Genomic DNA, 15,540 nt, shown 5'->3' with positions numbered 1-15,540 from the left:
TAGGATAGTAGTAGAAAAAAATAAATTTAATGTTTTGAATTGAATCTAAAATCTATTTTTTTAAAAGGTTTTTTTTGATGTGGACCATTTTTAAAGTCTTTATTGAATTTGTTACACTATTGCTTCTGTTTTCTGTTTTGGTTTTTGGACCCTGAGGCATGTGGGATCTTAGCTCCCCGACCAGGGATCAAACCCGCACCCGCTTCATTGGAAGGCGAAGTCTTAACCACTGGACCGCCAGGGAAGTCCCTAGAATCTGTATTACGGAGAATTCCATAAAACTTTGGTATTTGCCAAGGGACACAATTTCGATTAATTGAACTACATGGCCTTAAGATCAGTAAATTCTATTATTCCTAGAAAGCCTTGAGCTAAATTATGGACTAAGATAAATTAGCTTTTGGAGATACCTGATTCTTCCGTATAAATTGTCACACTGGCTGGATACACTTGATGAGCAGGTTCTGTAACATCTCTGGGTCTCTGTTTTCTCATCTGGGAAATGGAGATGATAATAGTAGTGGCAGTACTTTCTCTCACAGATAAACTATACAAATGTTAGCCACTTTTCTGAATCTTTCCCTGATCCCTTCTGTGTGCTCCCTGCGCCCTGTCACGCCCTGTGCCCTCATGATGTCTTCTGGGCAACACTTCATTCTCCCCTCACCCATAGGAAAGGTTACTTGTCCTGAGTTCCAGCTCATCCTACTCAGTACCCTGATTTTGGTTACTTGATAATCTGCTGCAGGCCAAGATGTTAATGAATGTGAGTGTATCTATTTACCAGCCATTCCTGACACCTTGTTTGCATTTTGTCAGGGCTTAAAAGCCTTAAGCCGAACAATGAAAATAGTATTAATTTTAGTTTCTTCAATTGGCTAATGAGGAAGATTCTGGAGTGGAGAGATGGAAGGAGGGCCTAAATCTGGCTACACATAAGGCAGACTCTGGGGAAAGCCTGGCTTCGGGGCGGTCCTTTAGTAGCTCCATAATCAACACCCAATATTGTGGCTGTTCCAGCCATAAGCCTATTTCCCCTCCAGGTCGGTCCCGTGCACCAGGAAGAGTTTTCTAGTTAATAAGATGTGCTGCCATCCCTTTCACCTTTAGAAAACATGAGGGATGCCCTTGTTGAGTTCAGCATCTACGCTTCCTGTAGGTTTTACGGCAAGGGGCTGTGTCCCGGTGTCCCATGTTCCAGCTACAGTAAGGGCCCAGTGGGTCTTCCTCCTGCGTTTACAAAAAGGGGCCTTTAATCCACAGCCATGCTCCCAGTTGCTGGAGAAATGTGGCCCTGCATCCCTGAAAGACAGGCTCTTTCCACTCAAACCAATTGTGGCACTTGCTTCCCTCTGCCCCGGAGCCTACCTACAGCTGTGTTTACTGAAGTGCGACTGTAATTTGCTACAGCATGCCAGAGTATTAATAGACAATTATTTATTGCAAATCTGGACCATTTATACTGTTTACTGGCTGACACAATGTAAAATTTTGATCCAAATGTTAATGTGTCCATGACATTGCATAATTCTGTTCCATGCCATGGTTTTTTCTCTTCTAAATGAATCGAATTTGCAGTACAAGGAAATGGCATTTTTAATGGATGAGTGATTTACAGCCTCAAACTTATAAGGCTATTATTTGTGTAACTAAGGGAGAGTTGACTAATTGCAATAACACAGCAAATTAGACAAATTTAGGATTGTACTGGGAATAAATTCATGGGGAGAAAATGAAAATAACTCACAGAGTTCTTAAAGGGTAACTGAATAAATCTCACTTTAGCTGTACAGGGCGATTGTATTTTGGGGGGAGATCAGGCACCTTTGAGGCCAAACAGATTTATAAATATTCAATTGAGTAGAACATAGATAAAAATTACCTCTTCATAAAGAACCATATGTGTAGGAGAGAGCACTTCCAATTCTCCAAATGTTTACTGAAATTGCCTACACAAATGTTTTCAGCAGTTGGGTGAAAACAAAGAGCTTTATAGTTATGTGCTATTTTCATGAAAAAGACACGAATTTTAGCATATTTACCTTCTATTTGTTGAGCATGCAACACAAGGCCAAGGAAGAATGATTTCCTAATGGAGACCTTCATGATTTTTCAAAATAAAACTTGCGCATCAGCAAAAATAATATTTCTTTCTTTCCGAGGTATTCCACTTAGGTTGTTTATATTGATTCCTGTTATTCTGTCACCTCTGCCTACAGAGAGATTGTTGAGATAAAAAGTGCCTCAATGCAGCTCTAATTAAATCTCTGAGAACTAAACTCTGATGCCTAAACACAAGGATATTCAAAATGAAGATTCCTTCAGTATTTTAGTCCAGGTGGCTCCCACAGATTAATGAAGAGAGAAAACAGATGTGGGGGGCTCTAAGAATAACGATAAAATATGTGTGTCCTTCCAAATTACATACAAAATGGACTTCTCTTCTCCAGAAGGCAAGATCCTCCCTCTCCCCTGTTAAAAACCATCCCCAGAATGGCCAGGACAAAGGACAAGCGCTTTAGCGTGGGGCACTTGGTCCCTTGAACCTCTACACCACCCCTCCTGCTGGTCCCCCTCTGCCCCTGCCTTCCCCTCCCACAGCAGCCCCCTCACCCTACATGTGAACAGTAAGCTCCAGATGACTTGGAATTCTTGGAACAGGCCATCCACAGCTTATCTCTGACTGGGGGGGCCTTTGTACGTCCCTGTTTGTTCCCTCTGCTTGTGATGTCCTCCCTACTCTGCCTGGCTCTTACGCTCCAGGAGTGGGTTCAGATGACATCTCTGGGAAACCTCTGCTGAGCCCTCCAGCTAGACGTCTGCCCCTGCTTCCCCTATTAGAGCACATCCACACCCAGGTGAGAGCCTTGCTTCTTTAACCACCTTCCCCACTGGGCTGGAAGCTCCTGGAGGGCATGGCTTGTCCTCTTTACTGGACTTGGCCACAGAGTACACACCCAGTAAATATATGAGGAATAAATGAAATACCTATTGAATATCTACTTTGCCTCAGGCACTTAACAAGGCCTGTGAAGGATGTAACAAATGGTCTGCACATGCTCCCCTCTCCCAAATAGAGTAGCTTATAATTAAGTAAGGGTGATATAAGAAGATCAGAAACAACAAAGCAGAATTTGATAAGGACCACAGTAAAGGCAAAACTTGCTACAGGGTTTCAGAATAGTGAGATTCATTCTTTAAAAATCATTATGTGACTATTAAAAATCCTCCTCCTCCATCCCATCTATTCAGTCAGTCACTAAAGATTGATGTTATTTGTATGAGTTGATTGATTCTACCCTCTCTTCATGGCTACTAACACCACCAGGTTTACGCCATCATAGCTCACCTGTACCACGGCAACAGCTCTACTGGTCTCTTGCTCCCAGCTTTCTCTTCTTCAAATCCAGCCTCCACACAGCACTGGAGAAGGGGGTCTATTTAAAACAAAAATCAGCACTCAGCTGCTTGTAGTTCCTACTCACATAACACTCTGTGTGTCCCCTGTGTCGGCAATGCCATTCTGACCCACTACATTTTCTTTCCCACTCCTCCTTTAAAACCCAGTTCGGGCTGTTTAATGGGTACAGAGTTTCTGTTTGTCATGATGAGAAAGTTCCGGAAATAGATAGTGATGACGGTTGTACAACATTGTGAAGTATTTAATGCCACTGAATTGTATACTCAAAACTGGTTAAAATGGTAAATTTTATGTTATGTATCTTATACCACAATAAAAAAAGAGGATAGTGACTATTAAAATAAAAAATCATTATCTTCTCTTTGTTTCTCTCTCATGTTCTCTGAAATCAAGCAGATCAGGAATTAAATCCTCATTCAACAACTTATTAACACTGTGATGTTAGCTGGTTTACTTTACCTGAGCCTCAATTTCCTCATTTGCAAAACGAAGACAATATTATTTACGTTACAGGGTGCTGTGACGATTAAGAGAGGGCTAGCGCCGAGAAAAGGCTCAGCAAATGGTGCTGGGAATATTTCAAGAGGATGCGCTACTTGTTTGCTCAGGCCTGCTCTACTGTACTTCAGGCTTTATTATTCAGCATCTCATATTTTACCTGTTGGGGTAGGAGCCTTATCTGCTTATTGGCATATAGCCCATCGCTCATCTTCAAATTTGGACACAATATACTCAGCTCCTTTCAAAATTGATTGTAAATTAATACTTGGAAGGGCTGCCCTACTACCAATAGGCTTTCATTTGGGATTTTTGAAATTTTAACGACTCAGGAACAGAAATCATAGCTTACACTCTGCAGGTAGTCAAAGACTTTTTGTTGAATTTGATGGGAGAACTTAAAAATCTGAATTATTTGTTCAGCACCTATTTACTAAGATCTCGGATAGACCTTCTTGCTGTATCCATCTTTCCTTCCACAGACTTTTATCTAGAATGGAGAAATGTCAGGGGGAAATGGAAAGCAGTTAGCAACTGCAGCAAGGTAGACAACAGTGATGTAATGACCGGTTGAAATTGAATCAGACTTTAATATTAATTGTAGTGTCCGTGTCAGATTGAAGGACCAAACACCACTGCTGTAATTTACATGGTAAAGGAAGCCAAGACTACTGGCCACCATATTAATAGTAGACCCAGGGCTATACAGTGATCAAGAATTTGGGTTGCAAAATTAGACAGGCCTACACAGCTGTGTGACTGTACAAATTACCTGATCTTTTTAAACTCCAGATTCTTCAGCCATTTCATAGGGATTGTAAAACCTACTTTGGGAGATTACTTTGTGACTTAATTGAGACAATGCATATAAAACACTTAACACAGTAAGAACTCAATGCATGGATATTTTTATTACCATTTTGAAGATAAGTCATGGAATCTGTGGCATTTTGAAATACATTAAGTTAAGGATGCCTGTTTGATAGAGAAGATTTTTACATTACTCTTACTCAACTGAAGGCCCAGCCTATAATTGTTAGACAGTGCAACCTTGCCTTCCTCCAGACTGCCAAAGAAGGAGGCAGGTGTTAAACACACATGGAAGAAAAAAGATCAATAGACCCCAAGGTCCTACATAAATCAATGCAAATAGAAATTCTGCATTACTTGTTGAATATACTCAGCTACCACCTTCAGTACATGTGACATTGCTTAGTCTTGCTTTCTTTGCCATCATGCAAGATTAGAATGTGGAAATATTAAAGAAATTAAAAAGGAAAGAAACATTTTTTAAGCTTTATCTCAGAGAAGCCTGGAGAGCAGTTTGGCTCAGGCCTCTGCATTCAGGAAGAGCCTTCAGTCTTTTCTAATCTGTAACCACCCACAAAGACACACTGACAGAGTTAAAGAAAACACACGTCAGACAAAATTCAACCTGGGTCCCCATGTTGGATCACAAGGCTTGCAACAACTATTAAGGAATATTATTTGCATGTTATTTAAATATGTTTAGAACAACAGTTATCTTGTCTGAAATATTTTGTGGTAAAGGCATGAAATCTGTTTATTAATTGAAAATATATGCCACAAGCTTTGTAACCCTGTTTAGATGTTTCTTCACTTCGTAATACTTAGAACCTCTGAAAACAGAAGTAGCCTGGGCCACTACCTTGACATGTAAGGGGTCACGCCCTTCCTAATGCACGCATCTGATTAATGCCTGATTCTGATCAACAGGGGGAAACTACCCCTTTCCCTATTAAATGTATCTGTTTTACTTTCACATCACATCCAAGAAGAGAAGCCATAAACAGGAATATATTGGTTAAGAGCCAGTTTTTAATTGTGTCCAATGGAAGAATTCCTTGGGAGTTGCGTAGGGCTGTTCATCACTGATGAATATCAAGAGGAATTCAGATTTTATATTATTTGTTCTAAACCAGAACATTTTACTTATTGTTCATAATACACATTGAAAGCAGACACCAAAATGGCTCATTTGGAGCCTTTCTGTGCTCACCCGCTAATGCACATTAATGCCAGTACATATTCCGTATTACAGATCCATAAAATGCATTTGCATGATATTGAAATTATAATCCCAAATGTGTAGTAAAAACCTTTATGAAAAATTGTTACTGCTCAGCTACTATACAGTGGCTAATTTTTAATCTTCAGCCTCTCAGCTGCAAGTAAAGATGGGGTATACTTTAAATAAAAACCTCAAGAGTAGGAGCCTGGAACTGAGGTCTCCTTTTTTTTTTTTTGCGGTACGCGGGCCTCTCACTGTTGTGGCCTCTCCCATTGCGGAGCACAGGCTCCAGACCCGCAAGCTCAGCAGCCATGGCTCACAGGCCCAGCCGCTCCATGGCATGTGGGATCCTCCCAGACCGGGGCACGAACCCGTGTCCCCTGCATCGGCAGGCGGACTCTCAACCACTGCGCCACCAGGGAAGCCCTCCTTTCTTTTAAGTACGATATTTTTAGGCGGAGAAATATTATCTCTACCACGTTAAACAGTTGCCTGCACAGTGATTTTGGCCTTTTGTGGACTGGTGTCTTGACTTTTTAGATTTGGTTGAGAAGTATCGCTAACTTACCAGCCTAGTGTCCGCAATGGGATGAGGGTCTGTCTCATGACCCCACTAGAGGGTCTCTGCCTCATCCATGTAGGAGCCGGCTGGGAAAGAGTCGGAGTGGCTGAGGTGGCAAGTATTTTGGCAGAGAACCCACTGGCCATGGTCTTTTGATCCAGTCTCTGTGCTCAGCACTGTGGCAGACTCTTGATTAGATTATAACAAAGAGCCCTCGTATTAATTCAGTGAGGTGGATATATATCCCTTATGATGAAACAGCCTAGAATGGTTGCACACTTTCATCTCTCATCTCTCAGAGGTAGGCCCATACCTGCTAACTACCATATTCCAACTGCTGCACTCAATTGTAGTGTTAAGTACAGATGTTTGATTCTTCCTTCAAGTGATTCCACAACTGTGTTTTCAAATAATTTTCAGAGAGTTCTAGCTGAGACTTTCCAGAATTAATGTTGCTGAGTTACATTTCTACCGGGCTTTATTGACACAGACCTTAATAAAGGGAACCCCAATGGTTGGGCTGAACACTCACCTTGTGCCTAGTGGGGCCTGGTCAGAGTGTTTCCTCTATGGAAGTGGTCATCCCTTGGCCATTGGCCCCTCTAGGCTTTTCCCATGGTCCTAGCAGAAGTTTAGCCCTCTGTGCAACCTCAGGAAGCTCTACTCAATTCACGTTTATATGGCAACCAAATTGTGAAGCAAGGACATGTTCTCTAGTGTCCTCTCACCATGCTCTGCCACTTTCTTCCTCTTCTCTCTCTTCTGAAATTTAAAGCTGCAGGAAGGAGAAGAGAAAACAGAATCAAACAGGCCTGTCCTCACTGGATGCCACCTTATACTAGGGGCTTCCTGACAAAGATGAAGGGAGAACAGAAATGACACAGAATAAATCTCCTACTTTATTTGGGGGATTTTAGCTTGGAAAAAAGGTTTTCTTATTTCCCTAGTCATTTATTTTGGTTTATTTAATTTAGTAAGTATACAATGCAAATCCAAAAGGTATAATAGTTCAAAAGTTATTTTTTATACTGTGAAAAGTCTCTTTTCTATTTCTTAAAACCAACAGGAGCATATTATACATGATATTCTAATCTTTTCATTTATTAGTATCTTTGAGATCCTTTTTACAGGGACATATAGAGCTGCCTCTTTCTTTTAACACGTATGTGCCTAAACTTATTTAACCAGTCTTCTTTTTTTTTTTTGCGGTACGTGGGCCTCTCACTGTTGTGGCCTCTCCCGTTGCGGAGCACAGGCTCCGGACGCGCAGGCTCAGCGGCCATGGCTCACGGGCCCAGCCACTCCGCGGCATGTGGTATCCTCCCGGACCGGGGCACGAACCTGTGTCCCCTGCATCGGCAGGTGGACTCTCAACCACTGCGCCACCAGGGAAGCCCTAATCAGTCTTCTTTGGATGGATATTTAAGTTGTTCCCCATTATTTGCTATTACAAACACTACTGCAGTAAATCACTAATTCGCAGGTCCTTTTGAAACATGTGACTAGATCTGTAAGATAAAGTCCTGGAAATGTAACTGTAGGAACAGAGAGATATACACTTTAATTTTGGTGGATTTTGAAAAACTATCCACCATGGAAACTGCACCAATTTACAGTCCCCCCCCCTTCCCCAACCCACCAACACCACATGAGAATTCCTTAGCTTAACCTTTTCTATCAGGAGGGTCTAGTAAGCGATGACTAGGACCTGACGGAAGATGGCTTCAGAGTAAGGCTGTACAGAGGCCTGGCTTGGTGGATGGCAGCTGGACTTTAGGCTGTTCCTAGGCATGTGACAAAATGAGAAAGACTGGGAAACTCTTGATGAGCCCATTCTATTCATTTCAAACTAGTCTGAAATAAACCCAAACATATGGGTCTCTTGTCTGCTGCTAAAAATCTCCAGGAGGTAAATTCCACAGCCTTCTTGGGTAAACTATTTGGACTTCTCACAACTCTTCTGAAAGTCAGGACATTTTTCCTTATGCGTAATATAAATCTTTCCTGCACTCATCCACTTGTGAAAAACGTGTGCTAACATTTCCCCAAAGCAATGCAAGTTCAACTAGCCAGACAACATGATGCTATAATTTCATGGCTAGAGTATGTATCCTCCTTTTTTAAAAAATAGCATACATCCCCTAAATCATTTTAGAAATCTTTAATGCATACACAAGGGATAGCATGAGTGTTTTCTTTTAAATCTGTTTTTAACCTGGCTATGGACTTTATAGAGACTGTGTGCATATAAAATTTTGCTATGCCCTCTTGTTTTATAATTATAAAGTTATCTTACTTTCTCGTTAGATGCTGATTAATATATAGCTTTCTTAATAACACTTCCGATATCACTTCTGCTGAATGAGAAAGTGTCGCTGTAACTGAGAGGTTTGTAGGTTATTTCTGAGTGTGTCTTTCTTCCTCTGTTGAGATACAATAACTATTTCAGGAACATTTGGCATCCAAAAATTCTCAGCATTGTGCAAATTAAAACATCTGCTTATACTTTGACACCCTCATTCTTCAAAGGTTAGTTGGATTTGCGGTTGCTTTGTTCAACAAGACTGCTCTTAGAGCCCAAGGATGCACATTTAATTATTGGGAAGATATGTTTGACAGAGCTGTGGGGGGAAAATCACCCTTCATATTCGGACCAGCATTAACATTTTTAAAGAATGAGATTACCTGAGAGTCAAAGAAGGGGGTAACTCCAGGAAAATAAATACGAATCTATTCGGTCACTGGTCTTCTGCTGATTTACAAGACTCCAGCCAACGACTCTTTGCTCCGTTGCGTAGAACTCATCAGTTTGCTCTCAAGCTGGCATTGCTGATTTCTGCTGAGGTTAAAGACAGCAAAGTAAACTCTGCTTCCAACAATAAATAACAGAGGGAGTTATTCTTTTCACTCAAACAGGCTTTAGATCGCAGCAGACAGCTACAACCAGGTGCATTTAGCTACATTTGTCATTGCCACGAATGCAAAACATGTAAAGAATCTGCTGCAAAAGGGTCTCTAGCCAGCCCTTTTCCACCTTAAATATTCTTCCATCCCCAACTGTGGTTGAGCCGTGGTCACCCAACACCAGAAGGAAGGGCCAAGGTGCCTGTGGTAACAGCAGCATCTCCTGACTGGTTTGTTGATTTACACAGGTCACTGGTGCCAGCTAGCAGATTGTACACTGGAAGTCTTTCTGTGTCTCTGGCCAAAGACTGGTAATCTCCCTGGGCAATGCCGAGATAACACACGTCAAGAGGCAGCAGTGGCTGGTAAGCCAACTCATCACTCACTTTGCCCTACCGCCCCGCCTGGCCTGCTCTTGCTGCAGCCTTTTCATTGCCATTCCAGAAGCCGACAGACCTTAGCTGTTGGACTGGGAGGGAAGGGAGAGAAGGGGGAATACAGAACACAGGCAGCAAGAGGGATTTGGTGAGGCAGGAACCAGCAGGTGAACAATGACTCATTTGGAAACGTGCAGCTGGGTGTGTGTTATTTGCATATCAGGGACCCTTTGTTAAAGTGGCTTGCCCAGCTGTGTGGGCGCATCCGTGTGAGGGCTGATGTGGGGCGGGAGATGAAGTCTCAGGAGAGCAGAGTTACTTCCTATCTAATTTGTGCACAAGTTGGGGGAAGGCGCTCTCATCCGGGATCCGCTGCAGAAAAGCTTCGAGGTCCTGAGATTTATTTTCCTTCTGCCAAGTATATTATTTCCAAACTCGCCTTTTCAAGATCTTGCAAATTCCCTTGAAAAATGATTTAATAATTTAATGAAAACAACAGTGAAACAAAAACCACGTTGATGAGGAACAGAGGTAAGGCTGGGTTGGAAATGAGTGACGAACCTCGTAATGAGGTGTGCAGCTTTGTATATTAAGCGATTTCTCTGAGGTACTTTTCCAGATGTGATGGAATACATTTATTTTTGTGCTCATCTGAACTGAAGTAATACAAATGAGATACTAAAAAGATATGATTACGTGCAGAAATAGGCGAAGAATTTAGAATCCCAATTCCATAAGTTAACAGCTGTGCGTGAAGCAGTTCAAAACTGCTTTGAGTCTGCAGGTTGCCCGGGAACTTCTGTCAAGCTTGTATGGACCAGTGATGTTCAACGTGTGAATCCTGCATGTTTATAGTTCAAGGCGACTTTATTTCAGGCAAAAATAAATAGCTGGTAGTAAGAAGTCCTTCCCCACCTGAAAGCCTGCAGTATGGCTGAATACAGCCACTGTGGTAGTGCAATAAAACAGGATGAGTTTTAAACTACCAGATGGTACCCTGTACAGTGCCTGAAATAAAATGGAGAATTAGGGTGCCCTAAGGTGTGCACAGGAAAGGCAATTACATGAAATAAATGGGCCTCAGGCCTACAGGATGCTCAAGTATGCTACACAGAAGACAAATAGTACATCTGGTGAACAGATTTTATCACACTCTGGAAAGCCATAAAGCATGCCGTCGAATATCAGATCCCCATCTCACAATGACATTTTACCTGTGTTGGTATTCAGCGCTGTTTATTTTAAAAGGTGCTGTAATCTCAGTGATGTGTTTTAAAATCCTCCTTAACATTGTTTTCAACTACATACTATTTTTGTGGGGACAGATTGATATAACGCACTAAGATTTTGTGGACAAGTAGCCACTCTGGTCTCAGGGGATCCTGTTTTTATTTCATTTATCTCATTGCTGATGTGATTTTAGTAATAGGATTATACTTGTCAGCACTCCCTGTTTGGGAAAATGCCAGCGTATTTTTGATGCTAGTTCCCACATCTCCATTTCATTGTCTGTCACCGCACTAGAGTTCCCCTCCACACCCCACCCCCTTTTCCTTAACGTCAAAGAAAAAACAATTTTAGGTGGTGAGGGTTTGCAAGGAGAATTCACTGGCCCATAGCCCTTTCTTATTTCTTCTCCACAAATGCAAATCTGTTTTCTGTTTGAAAATTGTGTGTTCCTTTTCTATTGTAAAAACAAAAAATACTGAGGAACATGTAACATTCATTATTGTTTTAAGAGTTGCTGTAATAAAATCCTCTCAGTACTTAAAGATAGTTTTAGTGCCCCTCCTAGGATTCATTCTAGCTTTGATAATTGGGTAATTGCATCCCCTCCTCCACCAAGAAATATTTTCACCCAATTAAGTTTAAAACTATAATAAATTTTAAAGAATTATAGTCTAAAAATTCATACCCTAGAACCAGTATTAAGTAGGAATATTAATCTTAAGCCGTGGAGCAGTGCAGCCTATTTATATGCTTCTCTGCCTTCTGTGCAGTGTCCTAGCTCCTCAGAGCTGCCACTGGCAGTGTGGCTTCCCTGAGTGCTGGGCATGAGCTGCAGGGGCCCAGAAACTAGTGCCCTTCACTGCCTGTACGATCCCTTGACTTCCACGTTCCAGTCCTTCTTTGTTTCCAGATAGCATTATTCAACCCTTCACCCATTCATTCATTCATTCATTCCTGTCCTGTAGCTTCTAATTGAGCGGCAAGGCCCAAGCCTGGAGCTGAGGCTGAGCATGGAAGGTGCCCAGGATCCACAAGGTTCCTGCAGGACTCACACTCGACTCCTTCCCATCTGCTCCACAAACCAATGTGTCCAGATCAACTTTCCAGGGCACTATTACAAGGTAAACCCTCTGTTGCATATACTGTCTATGCTAAAGGGCGACCTAGTGACCCAGGGCACTAACCACATCGTTCGCATGTGTAGTAAATGGGGAGCAGCACGTAGAAGGTAGCCCAGGAGTTCACATTTTAAGCTCCAGCCCACTAGAGACACACAAACCTCCTGGTCCCTCCTTAACAAAAAAGTGCAGTCACAGCCCCCAAAGCCAGTAGATTTTGGCAACAGTAATGCTTGGGGCCCTGGAGCCAGCAGCAGGGACAAAAGAACACCACTGGCACAGCTGAAGGCAACGTCTGGGAGAAAGGAAAAGAGCAGGAGAGACTTAGTGCAGCCACAGCAAGAGAGAGTGAGGCAGGGAACTGATTACCAGGGGAAGAAAGAGAACCAAAAGGAGAAACTCAGTAGGCCCAGCTGGAGGAGAGGAGAGACCAGATCCTGTTCTCTGGGGAAAGGCAAACCGTGAGAGTGTTGTCGGGCTCCTGTCTTCCCTCCACCATCACTTGCTTCAGACCTGCTGATTCCTTTCATCCACTCAGCCCCCTCTTCCTAAGCCACGGGTTCTAACACGCCACCCCCAAATGCCCACATGTGCTCTTCCCTGGTCCCCCCTGCTTCCTCAGTTAGCCATCTCTGTCCCGTTCCTACTTACTATGATGCAGGGAAAGCACATGGTGACACTGGATGCCCAGGTAACTGTACTTCAAATGAAAAGTGGTGAGAGAACAATGGCCTTGAAAACACAAAAGCAGTGGTGCTAAATCTCCAGGCTAGCATGGTTTTAGGTGCTGAATTCTATTAAGGAAGACTATGCCAGTGACACAATTAAGTTGGTAGAAAAAGTGTAAGATATATAGAAAAACTTTAGCTTCTAAAGCCCTATATAAATTTCAAGAATTTCTGAGCACATCATCAGTGAAGTTGTTTTAAAATCGGTATTGTAATACTTGAAAAAAAAATCAGAATCTAGTAACCTTTTCTCTTCAAAACCCTTCTGATAGGTGGCGGGGTTGGTGGTGGCAATTGAGGTTTACAGGGGGGAAATATCCTAAATTTTGAAGTTCAACAGCTGAGCTGGGGCTAAAACCAATCTGATATTTAGCTCGTTACATCAAATGCAGAACTGATCATGATGATAGCAATAATACATGTTTTATTCACTTTCAAATACTTCAGTTGATTTCAAAAATTTCATTTGGGGAAATAAAAGTAATGCATTTAAGAATATAGCCTATTTAAGCAAAGGGCAGGAACAGATGACAGGAAAGAATTTGCAGGGAATCTCTTTTGTGTCTGGATTCAGTTTTTACTGTATTCAGATTTTTCATCATTTCTTGATAAGCAGTCCAGTTAATAAGTTGCAGGCAAGGGTTGCATCAAGGGGGATGATGTGGATAGTTGTACATTTCTAGAAGGCTGTGAAAGAAAAGTGTGAAAGAAAAGGCAGGTCTTGTTAGGAAGTATGTTAAGTCTCTTTCCATGCTGTTTCTCCAAGGGCAAGTTGGACCACAGGTGGCTGCTTGCTGCCTAACACTCCTTGGTGTGTCCCCTGTCCTGAGGCAGGTTAGCTGAAGAAGGGATCAGACTAGAATCAGACAAGGTTGCAGGGAGCCCCTCCCCCCCACCTCGCAGCTGGAAGTCGCCTGAGCAGGTGCGGAGAAAGGTCATTTCCATGGCAGCCGTCACTAGGTTCTCTGCCAGGGAGGTTGGTTGGGACTTAGTGGACTGGAGGCAAGATGTCAGCATCTCTGTCCTGCGCTGCTGCACCAGCAGTCGGTGAGTCGCCCCCGGCTTCACAGTGCAAGGCCTTCCAGCACAACAGACACAACAGGAATGCGTGGTCCCATGCCTGCTGCTGTTGTTTCCTAGCTCTGTAAACTTGGGCAAGTTATTTCATCTAAAAGCCTCAGTTCTCCACTCTATAAAGTGGACATGAAAATAGTAGTACTTTCCTCATAAAACCATAATGAAGAATAAACGAGATAATCCAAATAAAATGCAAAGTCCATTGCCTGGCTCACAGTAAGAGCTCAACAATTTTTAGCTATTCTTACAAATAATAACTCTGTAGACAAGGAGAAATGAATCAGAGGTGTAGAGAGAAGGAGACGGAAATGAGGCTTTCTTTGGGGTGCCATAGAAAAGCATCGGAAGGCACATAAGAGAAAAAAAGACTTGGAGGATGGCATAGTGGGGTAGAGGACATGCAGGTGGTGAGGAACAGAATTAGATTGGACTCCCTCTCCATCTGATGTTGCAGGGCTCCTTATCACTAAGGAGCCTTATCCAAGGAATGGGAATCCTTTGGGATAAAAAGAGGAAAGTGGTGGATGTGGGAGAGTAAATCATGCCTTCTTGTGCTAGAAGCTGGCTCGTTGACAATAATAATTATACGGCAACTTACCCAGTAGTTGTTGGATGTGGTAAGAATTGGGCCATAGCTATCATGGTACATGTGGGTATAAAGGCAGGAGAAAGGGGGAGATGACTCCTGAGGCTAACTGTTGGCTGTTAGGAAGGAAACCAAAGTGAGGACAACTCCAGACTGTCTCACAGGGTTATTGGCAATGCTGTTAGAAGGTCCTTAGAGACCATAGGACCTGCAGAGTCTCAACATGCAGATGAAGGTGATGCAAGTGGAAAGGTTTTGTGCTTGCAGGAAATGGGTGACATTGAGGAAGAGGAGAGAATAAAAGGTTCTGAATGAATGTAAATGGTATTAGATGCTGGCATTCAATTTTTTTAAGGTGACAGAGGCAGAAACCCCTGACCTGTATTCCCTTCCTTGCCACACCCTCACCCCACCCCAAACTACTTCTGGCTTCTGAAATGTGCAGAAAATGAGCAAATGAAAACAGAGGGAAATAATCCCTGATGTCAATGGCTAGTCAGCCACACTTAAATATCTAAAAAAGGAGAATAACACCCTCAAAGGTGTCATCAACCAACGAGAAGGGCAGTGAGTTGGTCTCATCTGGAAGTTTTCTGTGTCTCTATAGATTTGTTTCTCAAGGTAAATCACCAGTCTGTCTAGCCACATTTGTTAACAATGCATGTAACTCTTAATGGCATCTCAAAAGCCTACTTACTCTCAATTTCGCTTCTCATTCGTTTTTATGATGCTAGAAAAATTCAGATTATATAGGCTTTCTTTGTGCTGAGATGGTAATTTTATATTACTGTAGATTAATAGCATTTTTAGTGGTATTTGGTATCACTCATTTGTCTCCTATGGTCATAAAGATATATGTTTGGCTTTGCCAACAAATAAAAAATAAGAGTCTTTTTCTGTTGAATGAGCGAAAAAGTCATTCTGATCATGAACAATTATTCCCTTTTAACATACCCACAATCCACCATCTAATTGTTTTTGTTATGGCAGCAATACAGTTTCTACAA

General features: G+C 42.2%; 1 long non-coding RNA gene across 1 annotated transcript; it reads right to left on the bottom strand.

Moving 5' to 3' along the window:
* Window positions 1-2,157: 2,157 nt before the first annotated feature.
* On the bottom strand, window positions 2,158-7,255 carry LOC114897303. The gene is made up of 3 exons (XR_003794045.1): window positions 7,046-7,255; window positions 3,350-3,437; window positions 2,158-2,213 (listed from the first exon to the last, which is right to left on the bottom strand). It is a non-coding gene; the product is annotated as an uncharacterized LOC114897303 (long non-coding RNA).
* Window positions 7,256-15,540: the final 8,285 nt, after the last annotated feature.

Source organism: Monodon monoceros, unplaced genomic scaffold (assembly GCF_005190385.1).
Source record: "Monodon monoceros isolate NGI ecotype Baffin Bay Population unplaced genomic scaffold, NGI_Narwhal_1 Super_Scaffold_16, whole genome shotgun sequence".
NCBI classification, from domain to species: domain Eukaryota; kingdom Metazoa; phylum Chordata; class Mammalia; order Artiodactyla; family Monodontidae; genus Monodon; species Monodon monoceros.
The sequence above is the reverse complement of the archived record's forward strand: the minus strand, read 5'-3'. Positions and strand labels throughout refer to the sequence as shown.